Source organism: Lolium rigidum, chromosome 7, assembly GCF_022539505.1.
Source record: "Lolium rigidum isolate FL_2022 chromosome 7, APGP_CSIRO_Lrig_0.1, whole genome shotgun sequence".
Lineage (NCBI taxonomy): Eukaryota > Viridiplantae > Streptophyta > Magnoliopsida > Poales > Poaceae > Lolium > Lolium rigidum.
Genome location: NC_061514.1, coordinates 329,962,370 through 329,984,532, shown reverse-complemented (window position 1 = coordinate 329,984,532; position 22,163 = coordinate 329,962,370). Strand labels below are relative to the sequence as shown.

The 22,163-nt window shown below is 47.1% G+C and overlaps 1 pseudogene; it reads left to right on the top strand.

Annotated features, from left to right (window-relative positions):
* The first annotated feature begins 5,152 nt into the window (after positions 1-5,152).
* Positions 5,153-7,669, top strand: LOC124673415 (annotated as a pseudogene).
* The last annotated feature ends 14,494 nt before the right edge of the window (positions 7,670-22,163 follow it).

Genomic DNA, 22,163 nt, shown 5'->3' with positions numbered 1-22,163 from the left:
AAGCACATGCTCTTCCAATGCGATCGGGCGAGCCAGGTCTGGGGAAATCTTGGGCTGGAGGAGTTGATCACTGAAGCATCAGAGGTCGACCGATCGGGCCAAGCGGTCCTGGAATATCTTCTATTTCATCGGAGTTCGACGCAGACAATCTTAGGCCGGCCGTTGATACCTGAACTTGTGGCGATCACATGCTGGTACTTATGGTGGGAACGGCGGCAGATCACGCATGGCGAGCAAGTTAAGAGGCCAACAGATACGGCATTAGCCATCGGAGCCCTATATACTAACTTCACAGCGGCGCATTCACCAAAACCGAAGCGGGTGAACAGGGGCTGGGTAAAGCCAACGACAGGTTTTGTCAAGTTAAAGGTCGATGCCTCTTTTGATGCAGATGGCCTAAGGGGCTCGACGGGAGCTATTCTTCGGGACTGCAAAGGTAACTTTGTCGCCGCTAGTAACAGCAGATTAGACTTTGTTTATGATGTGATGTCGGCAGAAGTCCATGCTTTGAAGGAAGGTCTGATCCTTGCCCAAACTATGGGGTGCAACAGAATTATTTGCTGCTCTGATAATATGGACGTGGTCAAAGCAATGACAGATGGAGGCTTCTCGAACGGAGCTGCTGCAGCTATTCTAGATGATTGCTATCATATGGCAACAGAGTTTGTGAAGATCCAGTTTGAACATAATCCCCGTGAGTCAAATACAGTAGCACATGAACTAGCTAGACTTGCTAGAGGACACGAGCAGAATGTTTGGCTCGGCGATCCCCCTGCTTCTATCATTCCTATGCTTATCAGAGATGTAACTTTCGTGATAAATGAATAGAAAGTATGGTTGTATCAAAAAAAATAAAAAAATAACCAGATGGACTGTGCTGTTGAAGTCACCTGCCAGAATTGATGCATGTATGGCTTTCAGATGCACTTGACCATTGTAGACAACAGTGAAGAGGTCTTTGAATGGTGCGTTGGGCAAACAGGTGCAGATCAATTCCTTCAAATATCTCCTAATGAATATGTAGTACTCCCTGAGGTATTAACTCATCAACTTATCAAGCACTTATACAATGTACCGATATTTGAGGCAACACTTTGCAGTATCCGCTTAAAATAGTTAACTGGAACTCTCCTTGGAGCTTGAGCTCCATGTAGCTCGACTTTTCGAAAAAAATGGAATCCACATTTTAAGATTTCAAAAATATTCCCAAAAAATTATGGATGTAGCTAACGATGGTATTCTATAATCATGTAAAACCTCAATGCTAAATACCTTATACTTTGGGATAGACCAAAATGACAAGTTCTGACAAATTTTCAGACTTTCAAAATGTGTACTATTCACTATATTAGATGTTTAGATCTACACATTTGTCATTTTTTATAGCCCAAAATATAAGGTATTTCGTATTTGTATTTTATACAATTGTAGGATACATCTATAACTACTTCCAGATTTGTTTTCAGATTGTTTTTGAAACTTCAAACATGGTTTTCGATTTTTTCAAAAAGAAGGAGCTATGTGAAGCTTGAGCCCCAAAATGCCACTTTTACTCTACCATCCCGTGGGTGCTTTTGTTTCTTCTAACACATAAGCAATAGTGCCCTGTTTTAACAAGGCCATTTTATTTCTTACTTATGAGCAAATGTATGTTTTCTTACCATTACTCAACATGAAAACACGTGCATAACCCATCATTTCGCTTATCGAAATATTGCCTTTGAAATTTTTATGAGCTCCATTATGTGCATCATTTGAGATGCAGCCTCCACTCCAGTGGTCTGATGTACAGGTCTTGTCGGCATGTCAGGTTGCTACTGCTTGCTAGCATGATTTGTACCCAACTATGCTCGTACTGAAGTTTGGTGTGATGATGAACCACCAGGTCGAACATGCAATGTATCTCTTCACTCTCCCAAACATGAGCTTTACGGTCTCTACAGCAAACACCGGCAAGTGGGTCAGCATGTATGCCGAGAAGACTGGGGACCTCCTGGTGTGGGAGATCACAAGAGCCCAGAAATGTGAATTAGCTCCTCATGTCGAGGCTAGCGGAGAAGGATTGTCGGTGTGAGGACGAAATATTTTGTGTTGCAGTGTGTCGGGATGATGGCCTTGAGCCCTTGCCTATGTTTGGTGACACATGCGTTAAGCATGTTATGCAAATAGAGTGCTGACACATCTGCCACCGGGAACCATATGCTTTTTTACTCCTTGATGAAAATATGTTTCTAATGGTTCTCTGCTCGGACAAGCATGTGGTTCAATCTAGAAAAAATGTGAGTAGCCTTTCCATGGCGCTGTCTGTTATTGACCATGTCTACTATATTGTGAATAGCCTCTTAGATATTCTTTCTGGATAAATTTAACTTTTTCTCTCATCCTCTTAATAAGAAATGCATCTCCAGCTCTTATGAGGATACATCACTGCCTGAAAAAATTAGCATCCGCACCACCGGCTTGCCCGATGGAGCTTTTTTACCCCAACCATTATTGAAGACTATGATTGTTTTGTTGAGTTTAAAGTTATGACGGAGCTTTTTTACCCCAACCATTATTGAAGGCTACGGTTATTTTTTTGAGTTGAAAGTTATGACAACCGAGAACATAGGTGCTTACCGCGGTAGAACTTGGAACCACGCAGATGCATAACAATGTTGTCTTGTTATTGCGTTCGTTATTATCATGTTGTAGTACATTATGATATCATTGATTTGATTTGAAATTTTATAGTGAGTTGTGAATTATATATGTGCATTTTGAGAAATAAAATTTAAACCCGTAGCAACGCACGTGCATTTGTACTAGTTGAAATATAATGTAATCGTTTATAATGTGACACTTTTTTATGGTCAACTTAAGGTGAGCATGCATATGATTATGATTAGATCTTGAAAAAAAATATTATGTTTTGTGTCTACTAACTTTTTAGTAAATTTGATTCCTTACTTCAAGCGAGTTCTTGATAAGAGGTAACGGCCAGCCAAATAATTGACATAATTAAAAAATTAAGGACTCTAATTTGGCCTAAGCCTACACGCAACTCTGCATGGAAGTTGCGAGGATAAAAGTAGTTATTGGACCGGTAACTTAGCCATTTATTTTGGGAGAAATCATAAGTTTCAATGCAACCCGTCGTTTTCAAAATCGTGTGATGAGATCGCGTTGCGCCGTGAGACTAAAATCTGTACCGATCCAATATTTGTGCAAATTTAAAAACATAGACATAAAAAACCAAAAAAAAAAAAACTAGTAACCGCCGTTGCCGCCACGCCCTAGGCCTAGGTGCCGGTGCATCATTGCCGCATAGTCCTCCTCGTTGCTGGGCTCCTCCTTCGGCTCCGGGAGGTAGCTGCAGCCCTGGCCGGCGTCCCCGCGCGGGCAGCATGTTGAATTGGCCAGCGTCGTCGTCATTCAAGTTGATGACGAGGCCGAGGCGACGACGGCACTCCTCCTCCGTGCGGAGATGATCGGCCACGCTCCAGGCCTCGGCGAACTCGTCCGTCGCCTGGAACGATTAGAGTTGGGCGAGGCGTAGCCTCGGGAACTGGGTCGTCCTCCGCCTTGACGATGGACGCCACCGCCTTGTACTCCGGTGGTGGCGTCCACTCCCGCTGCCGCGGCGGAGAAGGTTGGCGCCCCTCACGGATGATGCTGCCGCCGCCATGGCGGCGCCTGCGAGCAGTAGGAGCCTCCTCCGGCTCGTCCTTCACTGCCGCCAAGAAACGTGGCAACGACGTGTTGTACGACGAGGAGCGCGAAGAGGAGCGGGAGGAGGAGGAGGAGAGCGATGACGAGGAGGACTGGCGCCGCGCCGCCCAGTGGCCGTTGCCTCGCGAGGACGCCAGCTGGAACTGCCGTGGCGCCATTTGCAGCAGGGGGTCTTTCCCATCGGCAATGTAGCTAAGGACCCACGCGAGGATCTTCCCGGGTGTCCTCCACCACCAACGCCGTCCACTAGCATTTTTGTTCACTGGTGGATCGCCGTTGCCGTCGTAGGAAGCGAGGCGGTCCTCGCGCTGGTGCTGGAAGAAGGCGGTCTAGGCGTGGTCGTTGTCGGGGGAGCTACGCGGGTCGTTGCGCTGCTCCGGCGTCAACTAGCCCCAGAAATGATCATAGATGGCGACGGCGCACGCCGACCCTGTCAGCAGCGGCGGGACCGCCAGGCCGCCACAGCTGAGCGCCCATCCCCCCGGACATCGCATGTCCGGTGGGATGGGGTAGCGTGCATTCCAGAGGACGCGCCTCGGCGACTTGAAGCCAGTGGCGGAGCCAGCAGGGTGGAAGGGTGGGGCGGGCCCCACCCTAAGATTTGGCCCAATCCATATATATTCTATAGAATATGGAAAAAAATATAAAAAAAAACCCAACCTAGTTAGGCCTGCCCCACCCTAACAAAATGGGCTGAATTCGCCACTGCTTGAAGCCAACGGCGGCCGAAGCCGTTGGCGGCGGTACCTTCCTGTTCTTGGCGGTCCTGGCGAGGGCGCCGGTGCTAGAGAAGTTTTGGAGGAGATGGTGAGGGCGTCGGTGCTGAAGAAGTTTTGGAGGGCGTTAGCTGGAATGTGCGGCAAGGGAGCGGCGCGCGGGGTTTATATGGTGCCGAGGGGGCGTTGGAGAGCATTAACACCGCCGCTGAGGACGAGCAGGCGCTGAAGACGAGCAGCATTAACGCCGACGCTGAAGGCGAGCAGGCGCCGGAGGCGAGTAGCCTTTGACGGGCGTGGAAGGTGAGGAGGAAGACGACTCCGCTGACACTACTGCCCGGAGGCGTTTCCTGCGCCTTCTTCCCGCATCGTTCCGCCAACACACGGGGCGCCGGCGCCTCGCTAGCTTCCCTTCCTACTGGGTTCGGCCTGAGGACGCAGATGGATAGTTGAGCCGCGCTGGCTGAAAAACTATTTTCAGGGCCGCGGCTGGGTGTGATACACTCCCGAAAGGGCTTTGGGGGACGAGTGGAGATGCTATAAATCGTAAGGATGTTGTTTGTTTGAATCGATTTCGTCTCGGACAAGTCGGAGACTCTGCTTATGGTTCTGGTCGGACCCGTCTGGAGCTAGAATTGTTTGCTGTCTCCTCCTAGTCTCCTCTCTGAATAAAATTTAGACGATTGATCGCTTGAGAAATAGTAAAAAGAGGAGCACCTTGGTTCATGGCATCCTGGAATCGGGAGCAGCGTCGGAGGTTATTATCCGTGGAGTCAAATATTGTGCACGACCATGTAAGTTCTTTGCTAGCTTCTCCTTTTGTTGATTTTGCTGTGCTATGCCTTCCATTTGCTGTTCAGCTACCCCATGTGATTTCTTTTTTCGATAAAGGGAATATATTAATATCAAGAAGATACCAATTACACCCAGCTTCTGCAACAACGCACCACCCTAATGGCACTACGGATGCACACAGCCAAAAACAAGAAAAGAAAACTAAGAAATAAAAGTCCCGCTAGAGTATCTCGGGCCTAACAACAGCAATACATCCACCGCCAAGACAACACCTGAATTACAGACTAGTCCCCGCTCTCAAAACAAATGCCTCCACCAAGGACATTGCCAGGCACAACCAATTAAGGCCAGACCTTGGGTTTTCACCCTGAAAGGTAGGACTCTGCACTTCACCTGTGTTGTCGCCCCCACTTTCATACCGCTGCTGTGAAGCCCGAAACACCAAGCAAGTCCCTCAACATCGCAAAGACTTGAACCTCCCTTAGCTAGTCCTCCCCTCTGGCCTTCATGAAATTCTCTTCTTCCGACTTTCATCATGGATCCATAGTCACTTGATGTCAATCAAAGAAAAAGAGCTTCACGCCGCTCCCTCCACAACCAATCGGTCGGAATAAAAACACGGGTGCGCACGACCGAATACCTCTGATCCAACAAACTCCAGGCAAAAGCACTGTTACATTCATCGGCGGAGCCTTCCGGAACTCAACACTCCGGCCAGATCACGAGTCCAGGCCTCCGGTAGGTCCTCCTCTTCACGCAAGAGAGGCCCTAGGACCGCCGCCTTTATTCAGGTCGGACCCCCACGTCGGCGACCATCCCGGGCTGGCCACTCCAACCCACCACCGGCGACACCGACGCCGGCTTCCAAGCTCCTCCATCATGCCGCCGGAATGCGGTGATAGATCGATGGATCCACCACCACCAACCGCAGGCCGACCCTCTCCGACGAAGAAGATGGCCACCTCCACCGTCGTACCCAAGGCTGCTGCCCCGGGCGACCTCGTGGCGCGAGAGAAACCCGAGATCGCCTCCACACACGGCCGAGAGGCGGGGGCAAAGTGGCGCAGATCATGGCCTGGCCGCTGCCCGCCACCAGCCCCTCCGGCGTGCTGCGGTGAAGATCCGGCGGAAGGCAAGGGACTGCCGCTTCTGGCCGTCGCGCAGAGGTCTGGCCGCCGCCGCCGCCCATCACCAAGTCCGACCGGCCGCAGCGAGCGTCGAGGGATCCCGGTCGCCGTCCCAGCGCGGCAACAAGGAGAGGCCGCCACCGCCGCCACGCCCCGTGGCCTTTGCCCGGAGGCGCTACCGGCGGCGGCGGCGGGGGGGTGTGTTTAGGGTTTGGGAGGGGTGCGGGAGGAGGGGTCCCCCATGTGATTTCTAACTATGACAAACAATAGCAACCCAATGTTCTTTTGAGAGATGACACAGCTATTACTTTGGCTTCGATCTTAACATGCTGATTTAGCTGTATTGATGGATGATGTATTATTGCTGCAGAAAGTAGAGGAAGAAGAAGATAGGCTCAGCGCGCTGACGGATGACATCTTAATCTCCATATTGGGGACAGTCGACCTTGCCACGACAGCAAGAACTAGCGTGCTGTCGACGCGGTGGAGAAACCTTCCCTGGTTACTTCCTGAGCTCGAACTTCATGTCAAGGACTTCCTTAGTTCCCCATGCTCAGGGGCTGCACGCCAGATCGACCAAGCAATGGCGTCTCTAACAAGAGCTACTCGCGGCTTCTTGGCTCAGGCTCCGAGGAAACGCACCATCACTAAGCTATGCCTTCAGCTCTATCCAATTGGCAACTACACGCGTGACATTGGCCTGCTAGTTAGCAACGCCATTGACGGCGACATCCTAAAAGAACTGAAACTTGCAATCTTAAACGAGAAGGGACCTAGTCACCTAGGGACACGGAAAATGAGTCTATGGTACAGCAAGCTCGGGATGTGGTTGGATTTTTCAGTGCGTATCCTAGTGTTCTTCGCTGCCTCACAAGGCTCCATCTATACAATGTTCGCCTTGCTGAACGGGACATGCATCACCTCCTGTTTAACTCGTGCAAGCAACTGCAGCACCTTAATTTGAACCACTGTGACACCGGGGACGGTTCTGTATTGAAGATCAATGCGCCAGATTCGAATATCAGAGTTCTAGAAGTAACCTTGACCTCATTGAAAAGAACCGAGGTGCACTGCCTTCCAAAACTAGAGCGGCTCCTTTGGATGCATTGGGTCAAATATGAAGCCCCCTTGTGTTTTGGTTCTGTCCCATCACTTAAGGAAATCTGCCTCTACTGTTCTGCAAGTCTCCGTCACCAAGAGTTTAGTTTAAGCCAGGTTCTACGTGGTGCCACAAACATACATACTCTAACCTTATGCTTTCATGGAGAAAAGGTAATTTCAGTACATAGTTGTTATATTGTGGTTGTGCCCATTTCATAAAGTATGAAGTTAAGGTTGGATCAGGGCTAGGGTTTTTGTGGTTTTGTCGGTTCATTCCTTGATCGAGTTATTTCCTTTTATATGATTTCATTTGTCAGGAAGCATCCCATTACTTAGCAAATGACTATCCTAGTGCACACTAACTTGCCTCTATGTACATACAATAATTTCATTCTTACTTTTTCTATATTTATTTTGTTCATCAGATATGGATACAACCGGAAGGAAAACAACTCTGCACTGCATTCAACGGTCTAAAGAAGTTGTCTCTTCATGGCATCTATATGAAATTTGACCTGTTATGGATATTAAATCTCCTAGAAGCCGCTCCATCTGTTGAGATATTTGATGTCAAAGTACTTCCACTCATTCTTTTCAACTTGTAGTTGGAATATATGCAAATTAAAGTTCCAATCTAAGAACACCACCGTACCATAGAATAGGCTTAGGTATGAATCCCACTATATTTCTATAACTTGGGTGTTGGGGGTTGAATGCAGATGTTCTTTCACCCATGCTGTGAGGGTAATGAAAAAAGAATAAGTTATTTTGGTGCTCAAAAAGTTAAACCTTCATGGAAGATGCCTGGGTTCACAAGCTGTAACAAGTGGCTGCTGAAAGAGTTCCGGTTTGCTGGTTTTAGGCCCCTACTGGAGCAGCACTTGTTATTTGTAAGAAACGTGATGGATCGAGCTCAAGACTTGAAGTCGGTTATTTTGACAGATAATGAAGTGTCATGTAAGAACTGTGAGGCAATGGTCACAATACCAAGTCCGGTGGGAAAGACGCCGCCCACCGGAAAGACGCCGCCGTCGCCCGCCCCGGCACCCTGCCTGTTGGAAAGACGCCGCCCACAGGACTTGGTATTGTGACCATTGCCTCGCAGCCGCCGCCGTCGCCCGCCCCGGCACCCTGCCGCCGCGTCCGGCCGCCGCCGCTGCCTCTTCCCCGTCGCCCCGGCCCTCTCTGTCCCCGGCCTCCCGTCTCCGTCGCCTGCCGCCTCTTCCCCGGCCGCTCCTCTCCGCCGCCCCCGTCGCCGGCCGCCCTCCTCTCCGACCCCGGCTTGCCCGTCTCCGCCGTCGCCCCGCCGCCCCGCCCCCGGCTGCCCGTCTCCGTCTTCGCCGTCGCCCCGCCCCGGCCGATGCCGGCCCGCCCCGGCCGCTCGTCCGACGTCCCGCTCGCCAGCCGCCAGGCCTTGGCGTCCCGCAGATACCGTGCGTGATCTTATTTGAAAAAAGAGAGAGATATGTCTTCCTCGCCGGGCTATGTTGCGATTCCTCACTGCCCGGTGATTTTTGATGGCGCGAATTATCCTGATTTCACTGCCTTCATGCGCGTCCACATGCACGGTCTTCGTCTTTGGGGTGTGCTTTCTGGCGAGGTCTCCTGTCCTCCGTGCCACGTTGCTCCTACGACGCCTATTGCACCAACACTCGTTGCCCTTGCCCCCGATGCTACTCAGGCGGACAAGGATGCAACCAAGAGTGTTGATGATACTGCTCTGGCTGAGTATGACCGGAAGGTCCAGGACCACTCTATTGTCTTTGCGACATACCGGCTGGATCTGACTGACTACACTCAGTGGATAGATGAGGATGCTCGTGCTGCTGCTGTTCTCACTTCCAGTGTTCTGCCTCAGTATGCTGCTGAGTTCATGGGTCTTCCCACTGCTGCTCCTCAGTGGGCTTTTCTTCGTCAGTGCTATCAGCCGTCTGGGGATGCTCTTTATCTGTCTGTGGTCCACCAGGAGCATGCCCTTCAGCAGGGTGATTCTACTATTGATGAGTTCTACACTCAGAGTGCTGCTATTTGGCGTCAGCTTGATTCTCTTCGTACAGCTGTGTGTGCCACCTGTCCCTGCTGTCTGATTGTGCGTGTGAATCTGGAGTTTCAGCGCGTTTTTGAGTTCTTGTCGCGGCTCCGCAAGGAGTTTGAGCCGCGTCGTGCACAGCTGCTTGCCCGTGGTCGTGTTCCGCTCTCTGAGGTACTGGCTGAGCTTCGTGCTGAGGAGACTCGTCTTCGTGGTGCTGGTCTTCTTGAGGTTCCCTCTGTACTTGCTGCTCGTGGCCCTCCTGTGCCGTATGCTCGTGGTCCTCCTATGCCTCCGGCTTCGTTGCGGTCTCCAGTACCGCCGATACTCTCTACTCCTCCGATCCAAGGCCAGAGTCAGCCTCAGCAGCCTCGTGGTGTAACAACACCTCCATGCACTGTGGCAGGTCTGGCCACGATGTCTCTAGCTGCTGGAAGAGGGATCCCAGCTTACGTCAGCGGTACCATGCTCGTAGGCAGGCTGGTTCTTCAGGATCTTCTGCTGTTGCGCTATCTGATTAGGACATTATCCGTGGTCTTTGTGGTCTGCTCGCTGCTACAGGCTCTTCCTCGTCGGGTACTGCTAGTTCTGTGCCTAGCTCTTCTGGCACCACGCGACCACCAGCTTCTACACAATCAGGTACGTCATCCCCGTGGTATCTGGATTCTGGAGCTTCTTTTCATATGATTTATGTGTCTTATATTCTTTCTTCTCTTCGCTCTCTTGTTTCTCCTGTCCGTGTTATCGCTGATGGTACCTCTCTTCCTGTTTCCAGTCGAGGCACCCTTTCTACTTCCTGTTTCTCTGTTCCTGATGTTTCTTATGTTCCTAGTCTTAAGATGAACCTGTTTTCTGCTAGTCAGCTTACTGATTCTGGTTGTCGCGTCATTCTTGACGCTGATTCTTGTGCTGTTCAGGACCGCCGTACAAAGACCCTGGTTGGAGCTGGCCCTCGCAGCCTTGAGTCCCCGGGGCTCTGGGACTTAGACTGGCTTCGCGTTCCTCCCGCTGACACTTCATCTGCTAGTTCTCCTGCGGTTGCTGCTTCTGTCACTGGATCTTTTCAGCAGTGGCATCATCGACTGGGTCACCTTTGTGGCTCCCGTTTATCGTCATTAGTTCGTCGTGGTCTTCTGGGGTTTGTCTTAGGAGATGTGTCTTTACCTTCGTGTCAGGGTTGTAGGTTAGGCAAACAGATTCAGCTTCCATACCCTACTAGTGTGTTTGTATCTCAGCGACCTTTTGATTTAGTTCATTCAGATGTTTGGGGTCCGGCTCCCTATCCTTCAAAAGGGGGCCATCGATACTATATTTTGTTTATTGATGATTTTTCACGGTACACTTGGTTGTTTTTTATGCGCTCTCGCAGTGAGGTGCTCTCTATTTATCAGCGCTTTGCGGCCATGGTTCGTACTCAGTATTCCACGCCTATTCGTGTGTTTCGTGCTAATTCTGCGGGAGAGTATATCTCCCAGCACCTGCGTGGTGTACTTGCTAAGCAGGGCACCCTCGCTCAGTTCTTGTGTCCCGGCGTCCATGCTCAAAATGGTGTCGCCGAGCGTAAGCATCGTCATATTCTTGAGACTACCCGTGCTATGATGATTGCTTCCTCCCTTCCGCCTCATTTCTGGGCTAAGGCTGTCGCTATGTCGACTTACCTCATTAACATGCAGCCTTCTGCTGCCCTTCCAGGTGGCATTCCTCTCGAGCGTCTTACTGGTAGGTCTCCAGACTACTCGACTCTTCGTTTATTTGGTTGCGTTTGCTATGTCCTTCTCCCTCCTCGCAAACGCACCAAACTGACCGCTCAGTCTGTTGAGTGTGTTTTTCTCGGATACAGTGATGAGCATAAGGGCTATCGCTGTTAGGACCCCGTTGGTCGTCGGATGCGCATCTCTCGTGATGTCACGTTTGATGAGACGCGTCCCTTCTATCCTCGCCCCACCACTGGTACTTACTCGGTGGATGATATCTCTTTTCTTCTTTTTTCGGATGCACCTCCCGCTGTCCCTTCTCCTCCACCTCCTAGTTCTGATGCGCCCCCTTCGATTTCGGCGTGATCCTCTCCTCCGTCTAGTTCCCCTAGTACTCATCGTTCTCTGGCTTCGAATCCTTCCTCTGTTGTTCCTTCTTCCTCTTCTTCTGATGAGTCGTCCTCCATCGATGAGCTTCCCTCTTCACGGCCTGTTTGTCAGCGTCGTGCTCCAGTCCCTTACTCTCCTAGTCAGTATGGTCTCTCTGTCGTCTCCGAGCCGACTTCTTATCTGAATGCCGAGCATCATCTTGAATGGCAGCTTGCCATGGCTGAGGAGATCGTTGCGCTTGAGTGCACTGGCACCTGGGATCTTGTTTCTTCCCCTTCTGGTGTTCGTCCTATCACGTGTAAGTGGGTCTATAAAATTAAGACCCACTCAGATGGATCTCTTGAGCGCTATAAAGCGCGTCTTGTGGCTCGTGGCTTTCAGCAGGAGCACGGCCGTGACTATGATGAGACTTTTGCCCCTGTGGCTCATATGACCACTGTGCGTACTCTTCTTGCTGTTGCTTCTGTTCGACGCTGGTCTGTATCCCAGCTTGATGTTCAGAACGCTTTTCTTAATGACGAGTTGACTGAGGAGGTTTACATGCAGCCTCCTCCTGGGTATTCCGTTCCCGATGGGATGGTTTGTCGTCCTCTTTATGGCCTGAAACAGGACCCTTGTGCCTGGTTTGAGCGCTTTGCCTCTGTGGTGACTGCTGCTGGTTTCTCTCCTAGTTTTCATGATCCAGAACTTTTCGTTCACACTTCTCCTCATGGACGCACTCTTCTCCTTCTCTATGTTGATGATATGATCATTACTGGTGATGATCCTAAGTATATTGCCTTTGTCAAGGCTCGCCTTCGTGATCAGTTTCTTATGACTGATCTTGGTCCTCTTTGCTATTTTTTTGGGATTGAGGTTTTCTCCACTTCTGATGGCTTTTCTATCTCTCAGGAAGAGTACATTCATGATCTTCTTGCTCGTGCTGCTCTTGGGGATGAGCGCACAGTTGACACTCCTATGGAGCTTAATGTTAAGCTTCGTCCTACTGATGGTGATCCTCTTCCTGATCCCACACATTATCGCCATCTTGTTGGGAGTCTTGTTTATCTTGCTGTCACTCGTCCTGATATTTCTCATCCTGTTCATATTCTGAGTCAGTTTGTCTCCGCTCCTACCACCGTTCACTATAGTCATCTCCTCCGTGTTCTTCGTTATCTTCATGGAACGATCACTCGTCGCCTTTTCTTTCCTAGTTCCAGCTCTCTCCAGCTCCAGTGCTACTCGAATGCTACGTGGGCGAGTGATCCTACGGATCGTCGTTCACTTTCTGCTTACTGTGTGTTTCTTGGTGGTTCGCTTATTGCTTGGAAGACGAAGAAACAGGTAGCGGTTTTCCGTTCAAGTGTTGAGGCTGAGTTGCGGGCTATGGTTTTGTTGATTGCTGGGGTGACCTGGTTACGGTGGTTGCTTGGAGATTTTGGGGTATCTGTTACGACACCCACTCCACTTTTGTCTGACAGTACATGTGCTATCAGTATTGCACATGATCCGATCAAGCATGAGCTGACGAAGCATATTGGTGTTGATGCTTTTTATACACGTGCTCAGGTGCAGGATGAGGTTGTTGCGGTTCATTATATGCCTTCAGAGTTGCAGTTGGCGGATTTTTTACAAAGGCACAAACTCGAGCGCAGCACGAGTTTTTACTCTCCAAACTCAGTGTTGTGGATCCACCATGAGTTTGAGGGATGTATATTGTAGTTTTTTCATATATTAGGGGGCTTCATGCGTATTTGCAGATGTACATGTACTGTATATTGTGGCATTTGGCGCTCTGGTAATACAACAAGCACATTACGCTAACACTATCCTCTGGGAAAAACAACAGTCATGGTACATGTTGTGTCTGGCGATCGAGTGAATAACTTGCAAATACTGTCTTAAGGATGGAGACTCTGTATGTACAAATTTCTTCATTATCGTTGCTGATATTATTCAACAGTAGATCAATCACGCCCACTCTCTACGCCTCATACAAGAACTAACCACCATCCCTTCTTCAGTACTGACGACACCCTAGTCCTTGCAAAATCTTCCACCACAGCCTCCAATGTCATTGATTTTCACCTAGGTCAAATTCCGAAGACATTTAAATATGTATTTAGTCACCATCTTTTATTTAAGAAGAGTGAACTTTTTATCCAAGTAGCAACTGGCTCATCTTTGTATTACAATGGATGTATGTGGATGTATCGGTCAACACTTTTTATCCAAGTAGCAACTGGCTCATCTTTGTATTACAATGGATATATGTGGATGTATCGGTCAACATAGTGAAGATCAAATGCTGAAAAGTTGAACTAAAGTTAGGCATGGGCGGCACACTGAGCGCACCTTCGGATCTCATTCAGGAAGAAGAAACCTCTCGGTGTGTCACGTGAAGGTCATTATACATGTTGTGATTTACTTGTTTAATTACACCATTATACATTTGGAAAGTGAGCCTAGCTCAATTTGTTGGGGAAGTGCACACCTGAGTTCAAATCCTCACGAACGCGAACTAAGATTCCTATTTATACTTAAGGCTCAGGCTGGTCCTGGTACTCATGCAATTTATTTTGAGAACTATGCTTTAATCTTAACCAAGATTAAAAATCTTAGTACTCATGCCCCTGGTTGGTGTAGAGGCCAGGAAGTGAAATAAGGGTGATCTGGGGGCGACCCTCCTCCCCCCTCCCCCCGCGCCGCCGTCGGAGGAAGCTGCTAGGCGGGCGAGCGTTTCTCGCGGCGGATCGGGGCAGGATCTGGTGGGGTGCTGCCTTGCGCGCGGTTCTCCGGGCGTATGGCGTCGCGGCCCGGCGAGCGGTGGTGGGCGCCTCCGGCGGCGTGACTGGCCGGCGGCAGTGGCGGAGCCAGAACATCAATATTGTGTAGTCAGTTGAAACTTGTGTAGTGGAATACATGTAGTTGTATGTATTTCTTATTTTTTCTTATTGCCTACTTGAAGCATGTATTGCCAAAAACTGTGTAGTCAATTGACTACACAACTAAGACGTGGCTCCGCCACTGGCCGGCGGCAGAGGTACGAGTTGGGGCGGGCTGGATGGGGTCAGACCCTAGGTCCTTTCCTCCTTGCCTTCTCCGTGGTGTTGGCAGCCGACGATGGAGGGCTTGCTATGGGTCTGCAGCGTTGCCCCGGCGGGTGCGGCGTCTTCGGACTTCATCTCCGGCCGGCAGCCTTGGCAAGCCTAGGATGGTCGCCGGCGTGGGGGCCCGACCTGAATAAAGGCGGTGGTCCTAGGGTCTCTACTGGGCAAAGATGAAGACCTGCCGGAGGCCTGCCCTTCATGATTTGGCCAGAGTGTTCAGTTCCGGAAGGCGTCGCCGGCGAATGTAACAGTGCTTCTATTGCCTGGAGTTTACTGGATCAGTGGTATTCGGTCGTGCGTGCCCATGCTTTTACTCCGACCGTTTAGTTTTGGAGGGTGCTGCGCGAAGCTCTTTTCTGTGTTGACACCAGCTGATCCATGGTGAAGTTAGAAGAAGATAATATCATGAAGGCCGGATTTGGAGGACTATCTAATGGAGGGTCAAGTGTTTGCGCTGTTGAGGGGCTTGCTTGGTGTTCCGGGCTTTGCAACAATGGTATGAAAGTGGGGGCGGCAACACTTGTGAAGTTTGGAGTCTTACCTTTCAGGGTGAAAACCCAAGGCCTGGCCTTAACTGGTTGTGCCCGGTAATGTTCTTGTTGAAGGCATTGTTTTGACAGCGGAAACCATCTTCAGAGTGAAAATCTAAGATCTTTGACCGGGCGACGATAGCGCTGGTGCACTGTTACCTTCTTGGAGGCGTTGCTTTTGAAGAGTCTGAATTTCAGGTGTTTTCTTGGTGGTGGATGTATTACTGTTGCTAGGGCTAGGATACTGTAGCGGGACTTTGGGAGGCGAACCCAGTGATTGTCCCGTGCACGATTTCATTAAGTATAATTGCATTTCATTGTGTGTGACAAAATTGAAATAAAATGAATCTCAATGAAACTTGAGGAAACAATGTGGCACGAATCTTAAAGCGAGAAATCAACGGCACAAACATGCACATGCACGTGACCTCCTGTGCACGGGATAAGAGCATGTCTAACAGGCCCCGTATTTTTTCGCCCCGTAAAACCCGAGTAGAGGGCCCTGTATCCGGTTTTCACCGGCCGAAAACTCGGACGAGCTAGCAGAACCCGTATCCCCACCCCGTAAAACAGAATATTCTGTTTTACGGGGTGGGGATACGGGTTCTGCTAGCTCGTCCGAGTTTTTGGCCCCTCAAAACAGGGTTTTAGACAGCAATTTGCACAACAATTTCACATCAAACATAGCACATCCAAAATATGTGATGCATAATTCATAGTTTTAACATCACAACGCGATCATAGGCAATGTTCAAGCCACGGAAGTTCCCAAATGTGATCAACCATCAAGGGATCCATCGCCACCGTGAAAGATCGAGATGTCGCCTAGAGGGGGGGGTGAATAGGCAATTACAAACTCTTGCGGATTTGTCTTGTATGAATGCGGAATTAAACTATCGTTTAGTTTACAAGCACAAACCCTAAATATGCTAAGCTCAACTAGGTGTAACAATAGCAACTAGAGCTAAGCAAGATATGCACAAGATATATGTAGCACAAGTGATAGCAAGATATATGTACTTCAAGCACGATGGCTATCACAAGGAAAGAGAGCTCGGGTATAGAAATAACCGAGGCACGCGGAGACGAGGATGTATTCCCGTGTTCCCTTGCTTTGCAACAAGGTACGTCACGTTTGGAGGAGTGGAGGTCCCACGAAGGATTCCCCGCGCCACGAAGGCTCACCCTATTCTCCGAACCACACCCACGAAGGATTATGGCCCTTTCCTTATGGTTAGCTTTTCCTCCGCTCCGGAGATGGCAAGCTCCACAACCACTTCACAAGCTCCACGAAGGAGAAGCCCGGGCCCCTTCACAATCTTCCACGAAGAGATCACCGGGACACCCACCAAGCCAACTAGGAGGTCACCCTCCAAGAGTAACAAGCTCACGGTCTCTCACTCGAACAAATCGTGGTGGAGAGCTCAACACTATGCAATGATGCAAAGCAAGAACACCGGAGGTGTTCAAGTCCTTCACACTCAAATCCCACCAAAGCAACGAATGCTAGGATGAGATTGGAGAGGAAGAACAAGGGGGAAAGTCAACCAAAGACTCCAAGATCTAGATCCCAAGAGATTCCCTCACTTAGAGAAGAATTGGTTTGGTGGAAGTGTAGATCTAGATCCCCTCTCTCAAATCCTCAAATATGAGCAAGAATGGTTGGAGGAATCAAGGGGGAGAGCAAGTTCTTCAAATAGTAGCAATGGAGGAGAGAGAATAGGAAGAACTACTTGGGCTCAAGGTGGAAGAAAGGTATTTATAGCCCAAGTGGAAAAATAACTGTTGGGGAAAAAGACAGAAAAAACGGGCAGAAAAAAGCTCCAAAAAGCAGCCCAGCCGGCTGCCAGGCCGGCCGACCGGCCTGGGCGCTGAGGAGCCCAGCTGAGGGTCCGGCCGGACCGGCCCAGCAACCGGGCGGAGCTGGGCGCGCGCACGGGCGGCGGGGAGCAAGGCAGCGCGCGGGGGAAGGTGGGCCGCGCGGGGCGCTAAGGCCCAGCCGGGCGGGAGGCCGGCCTGGCCGGGGCGGGAGCCGGGCGGGCCGGCGGCTGCCGGGCTCGTGGCCGGACCGGACCGGGAGGCCCTCTGGATGCGGCCCCGGATGGCACAAGCCTCCAGGCCGGATTCGGCCGGGTGGGCCGGCGCGCGGCCCGGCAGGCCGGGCGGCCAGCCGGCAGCCTCTCCCCTTTTTTTTTTTAAATTCTTTTCTCTTTTTCCCTTTTCTTTAATAACTAATGCTCCCGAACTCCGAATCGCATGAAACCAATTTTGTTTGGAAGATAACAACAAATGCTATCTTATAGAAAGTGAAAACCCAAGAATCTGTAGGAGGGGATTTTATCATGAGTATAAAAGGTAGAACCTTATATTATGAATAACCGGTAAAATCGCCCAACCTTGAAAACGCAATAGAAGATGCATGCGAACTCCGTTTTCGATGAACTTGGGCTTGTTGTAAAGCTAGCAACAAGCTCAAGAACCTCACACCGAGAAATACCAAGAAGCAATAAGAATATGCAAAGTATGCAAAATATTGAGCTCCCTAAGACGATGTGGTCAAGTTACCCAACCGAAAGCCCCTCTTAATAGTGCGGCTATCTATCCTATAATCCGGTCTCCCATCAACCACCTCGAGACCGGTAAAAGGAAAACCTATCAAGGTCATACCTTTGCCTTGCGCATCCCATCACTTGATCATTTGTCGCTTCGTGTATACTCACAAATGCTCCCCCATACACTATGATGGGAAAGCTTCATTGAAGCACATCTTCATATGTCCACTATCACCAAATGGACGGCAAGCTTCAAGCATGTGATCCACTCAAGATGCTCATCTTGAACTTGCCCAACTCAACCTTGTATCTTCTCATACTCACTTAAGATAGAGCATGGCTAATATTGAGTTCCACATAAGAACTCCATCTTCATTTCATCTTCTTGATCATATCACATATATATCTTCATACCGATGATCTTGATGCCAATACACAAGGTATATCTTTATCTTCATGGCATCCATACTTGAATCCAACACATGGAGAGCAAGTAGATCCTATGGAATATTCCTTCATATAAACTCAATGAAAATATTAGTCCATAGGGGTTGTCATTGATTACCAAAACCACACATAGGGGCAATGTACCCTTACAATCTCCCTCATTTTGGTAATTGATGACAACCACACTAAGAGGGTTTATATAATGAATATTAGAAACAAGTACGCAACTTATCCGAGAATAAGTTGTATACAAGAGGTTGTATTTGATATGGTCAAGTAACACAAAGCTACTAGCCCATCTCAAAACCGGCTCTACTCACACAACTACAACAAATGCAAGAGATGTGAGTAAAACCAATATATATAGAGAAGACTCCCCCACAATATATGCACGTGTGATGAATATGAATTCATTGCATATATTGTCAAGATTAACCTTTGGGATAGTTTCCACTATATATATACAACCATGCAATACATATAAATATGGGATGCATGAGAGGCAAAACACTTAAGCACAAACCAATCTTAAGTATAAACCATTCCCTTAAACCCTCTAAACTTCTCCCCCATTGGCATCGATTGTCAAAATGGGTGAAAAATTTAGAAGACCAATATAATGTGAGTTCCTCCCCAAAGTGTGCACTTCTCATAATTTGAGTGGAATCAAATGCACATATCCAATGATGAATACTTGAAGGAAGTCAAACTATATTGAGGATCAAAGATTGCATAAGAGTCACATGATGGAGAAAGTTTTCACAAATAAATCAAGCAAACAAAGATCCAATTGGACAAACAAAGATATCATGATAAGAGAGATATAGTGCTCTAAATAAAATAAGAAAGCTCCCCAAGGTTCATGTGCAATTTATAATGTTTATATTTGAATACAATATGCACAAACATGAAATCCTCACTCCCTATATATCATTTAGAACACAACTAAGATAAAGTGAATATGCTTATCAAGAACAACTTGAGTCCAACAATTACGAGATATGAGTGCATGAAGAAAAACAAATAAACCAAGCACTCATAAATCTTCTTTACCAACAACACTAAAATCAAAAGGATAAGAAGATGGTTGGCAAAGAACAAGGATATCAAGGTGATGGATTAGCCCTCTTATGTATATGAGTTTCTAAAGTGGACAAAGTGATCCATAAAGAAACATGCACACACGAGAGGTTAATAAAGTAAATAAGACAAGATATCCAAGATGAAGTCATAGAATATACCAAAGGATGTTTGCTTAAAAAGCACATATAGCCTATGGCTCCAATTTTCACTTATGGTATATGAATGAGCTTCAACCAAGTAAAATCTCAAAAGCATCACAACCAACAATAAGGGAAGTAAAGCTAGTTGGAGTGTTTCGAGAAAAGCAACAAGTATCATAAATACGGATTTATTTCGCAATTTCATCAATCTTGCACATAAGAGTTCTTTGAGGAATTAATATGCAATAAATTGCTAGAGGGCATATTTGGGATAGGTGAATCATCAACATGATTTATATATATCTATATATCCCCATCATATGCATCTTCTCAAATTACTCAAGTGTACAATAAGAAGTTTTCTTTAAAAGGATTTTTCAAGAACCTCAATATTTTCGAAATAAGGAATTTCATGCCAAGATGCAACTTACAAGAGGTTGGATGATATATGAGTATGCATGAATAAGATACTTGTTACCGAGATAGCAATGGCTTGATGTAGTAGATAAGAGTTCATCGATCATCCTAGCTTGACTCCAATTCTCATATGGTGATAACACCTTCCTTATAGATGAGACAAGCCTCCATTGCATCTCCAATGTACCTAAAACATCATTCAAGTACATCTTAGCCCCCAAACTTATTGGGTCCAACATGGTTAGACAAACCACAATATATAGGACACACTCCATATAAATATGTGCATATTTAGATGAAATTTGAATTTTATGCACATCTTAGCCATTTAGGATTTGATGGAGTATACCCTATATAATGGATCAAACAAAGCAAGCATGCTACAAATATAAACAAATTACATATAAGCACACATAAAGACTTTAAAGATCCAAGAAAGATATACTTTGGACAAAACACCAAATGAATCGAATAAGGCATAAAGGTGTAACCAAACAAATTTGTTGTCCAAATTATATCAAAGACGCAAATCACAAAAGATTTGTTCAACAAAGTTCAACAAATGAACTAAGAGGAAACCATTGAGCATAAAGGATGAAATAAAGCAAACATGCTCAAGGATATATCTCATTCAAGCAAACAGAATATGTAAGAAGGAATGAGATAGCAAACTCCCCAAAAGAGCAAGGTTCAAACAAAATAAACCAAACCCTATACACTTTTCACAATGGCACAATGTACCGTAAGGAAAAGGTTTGTCTTCCAAAACAAACACTTGATGTGAATCAAGAGAATTTATCAAAAGATTTTTCAAAGGGACACGGAAGACACGTGGGAGCAACAAAGATTTCTTGGAAATAATATAAGGAAATAAGAAGCAATCCAAAGTGAAGGTGATCCATAGATTCAACCACATACAAGATTGTCAATTGTCAAAGACAATGAGAATATTGGAATTAACTTCCGGTGGTATATTAACAAGGATAGTAAGGATCAATTTCACAATAAAAGGCATATGATAAGTATATAGAATTAAGCACTATGCAAGGATGAAGATTCTTGATAGCTTCAACTAGTCAAACAATCACGCACGGCAATGATTAGAATAACTTGAAGCAAACGGTGTCCCAAATAAGATATAGAGATATGTATTTGAGGAAAAATGTACCAAGAATTTCTTACTCAAACAAGAACTCATAAGATGAGTAATAAAAGATTTTTTTTTAAATAAGAATGGAGCTTGTTTGAGCAAACATGCCACTTAGGAACAAGATAATTAAGAGTATCAACTATAAGTGGCAAAACCTCATATGTTCACATTTCCTAGGTTTGTGATATGTACAAAACATATTACTCCCCCATAATGTGATAAAACATTTCTTCTTAATCAAGAGGCAATTGAAATTCGACTAGAGATAATTAATGGACATTTAGAATTTGAATTTCTCATGAGTATGACACACCACATAGTGACTAGATAATCTTGCAATATCAATACTAAGTGGTGATACCCATATACACACATTTTATAGAAGGAGAAATGCACAAAGCATAACACTCCCCCAAAATGGGATGTTCCATTAATCACTCAAAGAGAGCCAAATAAGATGTCATCAAGATGCATTAGGCTCACAACAATACACAAGTATATGAAGAGTCAAACAAACATACTTGAATACACAAGATAGGCAAGTAAGACACAACACATACAAACACATATTTGGTACAAAACCAAACATGCAAAGGGGCAAGTAACTTACAATAAACATGAAGATTTGAAGTATAAGTTACCGCAAGGAGGAACATTGGATATAAGATATAGATGATGATCCATATGACTTGGCTTGGTCAAAGTATAATATATGAAGATCCCTTAATTCTTCATGAAGTAGCCAAATCTCCAATGCCCTCCACATGTACCTATTGTTCAAGTTTGAGATTGTTGGTCCCCAACCAAGTTGGGTCCTAAGAGGTTAGTCACAATAGGCTTGGCAACCCAAATGGTTCTTTTCTTGAAACCACTTTGAGTTCCAACAAACTTGGCAAACACATTGCCATTCTTATCCTTCCCTAGAGAATAATCATCATCAACAATTATAGGGTTAGATAAGGTACCACCTAAGCAAGAAGAAGCAAAGTGCCCCTTCTTACGACATAAGTAGCAAGTGTTCCCCTTTTTCTTCTTTATTGATTTCTTCTCTTGGGGAACAATATCTTGATTCTTCTTGAGAAGTGGCCTATCTTCAACTTGAGGTCGAGCATGAGCTTGACCTTGACCTTGTGGCCGTTTCCCTTGTTGTTTCTCACTCAAATGCTTCTTCTTCTTCAATGGGCATGATCTA